The sequence below is a fragment of the Bos grunniens genome, chromosome 27, assembly GCF_055505025.1.
Source record: "Bos grunniens cultivar Pamir isolate PY7600 chromosome 27, Bosgru_T2T1.0, whole genome shotgun sequence".
NCBI lineage: Eukaryota > Metazoa > Chordata > Mammalia > Artiodactyla > Bovidae > Bos > Bos grunniens.
This window is the reverse complement of record NC_141191.1, coordinates 46,773,722-46,777,364: the sequence shown is the minus strand read 5'-3', so window position 1 is coordinate 46,777,364 and position 3,643 is coordinate 46,773,722. Positions and strand designations below refer to the sequence as shown.

At 41.0% G+C, this 3,643-nt stretch overlaps 1 pseudogene across 1 annotated transcript; it reads right to left on the bottom strand.

Moving 5' to 3' along the window:
- Positions 1-248: 248 nt before the first annotated feature.
- Positions 249-3,272, bottom strand: LOC147343913 (hydroxymethylglutaryl-CoA synthase, cytoplasmic pseudogene; annotated as a pseudogene). Its single transcript, XR_015156087.1, has 2 exons — positions 1,570-3,272; positions 249-1,082 (listed from the first exon to the last, which is right to left on the bottom strand). The product of XR_015156087.1 is annotated as a hydroxymethylglutaryl-CoA synthase, cytoplasmic pseudogene (transcript).
- Positions 3,273-3,643: the final 371 nt, after the last annotated feature.

The window sequence follows — 3,643 nt, the reverse complement described above, 5'->3', positions numbered from 1 at the left end:
TTCCTGACACCCCCAAAGTTAAATTACTCTTTTCAAAACATACTGAACTCCCGATACTTGCAAAAAGTATTACATGCACCATGTCCCCATCAATCTTTAAATCTGAACTTACATTATTAATCTACATCAGTGTATGTTAAAATGAAGTCATTTCAACAAATCATAACTGTACAAATCAAAACACCACTAGTTAATATTAAGATTATTTTACAAACACTACATTACATATTACCTTGCAATCTGAAACATTACATTTCATATTTGTGTAAGTTTATTTTAGATAACTGAAACTTCACAGAATTCAACGGCAAATAAAGTTTAAAAAATTTAGTTCTGTACATTAGTTCCAACTATCTCTATTTTACAATCTATAAGGCTCATGTCATAGTTCAGCACCAGAAGGATCTAAGAAACTGTCCAACCAGTCTTCTTATTCATTCCATGTGATGGTTTGTTACTGTTGCTATTTTTAAGGTGAAAGTCTGAGAAAACGCTTTATATATCCTACTTCCAGACCTTGAGAAGTGGAATACTTTTTGGCTGGTCATACTATGTAAAAACCTTGAGTTGTATCTTTCAATTTGCACTGAACAGATACAAAAACGAAAAAGGAAAGGAATACTTACAACATGAGTTGATGCTGTCAGTCTTTAAGTTGAATTTATAATACTGAACCATCAGAAATAACTTCACAATGCCCTGTCCCTGTCCTTCCTTTTTGTTTTAAATTTTTGAAAGGCAGCCAGAAAAATGTTTTATTTATTCCTGAAAATAAGGTACAAGGGAAGGATCACAGCCACAAGCTTTCTCATACACAGCTCCAATAATATCAAGGCTCTTCCACAAAATACACTTTGCACTGAGTCAGGAGCAGACCTAGGGAGCAGACCCATAGCCCCCAGAGGTACCATGTTTTCCATACCACAGTCTGCTCAGTGCTGGCATCCCTCTGTTCACAGAGATCATGGCAGTAACTCATCACTGATGGCCTGGATTTAAAGTAACAGTTTCCAGAACCAGTGTCACCGTTCCCAATTCTTCTCTCTCTCTCTTTTTCTCTCTCTCTCAAGGATTCACAAATTCTAGAAAAAGAGTGTTTGTCTTGTCATTTTCAAACTGGGTTTGTGCATATTACATTAAAACCACACATTCCCTAAACTAAAAATTTTTTTTTTTTTTTCAAAAACCACAGGAACCTTCAGTAATCTTGTTTGTTCAAAGTATAAAATTCTTACATGTTTAAAAAAATTAAAATCGGAGACTAGTACCGCTGCTTTCCTCACCAGAAGTGCACGATTTCAGGCTACATTTAAAAACTAAGCTTCATGCATACACATGGCCAGAGAGGTATGAAGTCTTACAGAGCCCTTAACATCCATCATTCGAGTACAGTAAGCATTGGCTAGATCACAACAGGAAGCATGTTAGCAAACTGAGCAAAGAGACTTTCTCAAGGACACGATAGTTTTCCAGGCTCCATGTCAGTCACGTAAAAATTTAAGCAACATGTAATCTTTTAAAATTGACCCCAGATGTCCCGTTCCCCCAACCCCCCCTGAAGTCCTCCACCTCACAGAAGTATCTTAATGCTCCCCGTTACTGATGACAGCTGCTTCAGGTTCTGCTGCTGTTGCAGGGAGTCTTGGCACTTTCTTAGCAGGGCTTGGAATATGCTCGGCTGTAGTGCTTGGGTGCACAAGGCCTACTCCCTCATTCAAAGTGTCGTCGTTTAGAGACGGGCGCCGAGCGTAAGTTCTTCTGTGTTTTTCGTCTACTCGAACTAGGTACCATGTTCCTTCGAAGAGGGAATCTATGGAACTCTGGGGAATGTAGTTGGCCAAGTGATGAGTATCCTCTCGGAGCTTCATGTTTTCAGCAAAAATATCTGGTGCCACACAAGTTCTTGAGTCAAGCCTTGACTTAAGATCACATATGCTTGCTACTATTTTATCAAGAGCAGACCCTGGTGTGGCATCTTGTGTAACTTTGAGGGAGTACAGAGTGGCAGCCAAACCAGAACCGTAAGAAAACACGCCGATCCTCTTTCCTGCCAGCTGCTGAGGTGAGTACTGTGCGAGAACAGAAGCCAGGGAGCCGTACACTGAAGATGTGTACATATTTCCATTTTGATTTGACACAAGCAAAGATGCCTTTGTTTTCTGATTGAAGAGTTCTGAACTAGCTTTCATAAATGCCTTTTCCACATCTCTGTCAAAGTAGGTATCTTCTAATTTAACATCCCCAAAGGCTTCTAGGCCACTGTAGATACTATTCTTATCTCTGTTCTGGTCATTAAGGAAGTCATTCAGCAACATCCGAGCTAGAGATTTCTGAACCAGTTTACAATAGGGTGAGTGGAATATCATGAAACCAAAATCATTCAAGGTGAAATCTCTATCATTTCCCTCTTTCTGCCACCGGGCACGGATCTTCTTGCGGTAGACAGAATAGCAGCGGTCTAATGCACTGAGGTAGCACTGTATGGACAGTTTTCCATCTACTATAGGATATTCAGAAAGCATATCAGGCTTGTAAAAGTCATAGGCATGTTGCATATGTGTCCCACGAAGTCCTTGTTCAAAAATTAAAGGTGCATTAGGCCCAATTAGCATAGCAACGGCTCCAACCCCACCTGTAGGTCTGGCATTTCCTGTGGCATATACAGCAATATCCCCTGCAACTACCAGGGCATACCGTCCATCCCAAGAGCTGGACTCAATCCAATTAACAGCATTAAAGACAGCGGCCGTGCCTCCATAGCATGCATTAGTTGTATCTATTCCTTCTATATCCGTATTCCCAGACTCCTCAAAGAGCTGCATCAAATTCGTCTTCACTGACTTTGATTTGTCGATGATTGTCTCCGTTCCAACTTCTAGCCGCCCAATGCAGTCATAAGAAAGGCTATTTCTCTCCATAAGATTCTGGACCACAGTCATGCACAGAGAGTTGATATCTTCTCTATCTGTGCAGAAGCCCATCTTGGCTTGGCCCAAGCCAATAGTATACTTTCCAGCATCTACACCATCATATTTTTCCAACTCTGCTTGATCAACATATTGAGAAGGAAAATAGATCTCAAGGGCAACAATTCCCACATCTTTGGGCCAGCAGGCTTCTGCATTCAAAGGAAGCGACCCAGGCATGGTGAAAGAACTGTGTGAGGGGTAAAGAACTGCAGTCTCCAGGTCTGTCACTCTGTCTCCTCCTTCAGGCACCAAATATGACCGGGCGGTGGCCGTAGAAAGTGAACGACCAACGAAGGGGTAGTGCCGCAAATTGAACTTTAAATACATGAGCTTTTCAATTGCTCATTTAAAAAGAAATTAGAAAGGCAATTCTCAGACTTTCTGTATTTTTAATAAACTTGTCAAAAATCTGCTTTAGGGGACACACTGCTATACCAGAGTGGGGCTGACAAAAACCAGAACCGGCTTGTCGCCCTCCCCTCTTGTCAAGAAAGTTCCATTGCTGCACAGCCACACTGTTAGGAATTACTATGGCTCTTTCATACTGAGCGGCAGACTTGAGTTGCCACAGAGACCATGGGGCTTCAGAGACAAAAATCTTTACTATCTAGATCTTTATATCTTCTTAGTTCTGCTCTTGACAACATGTAAACAAATGAGATTGACAAATTTTT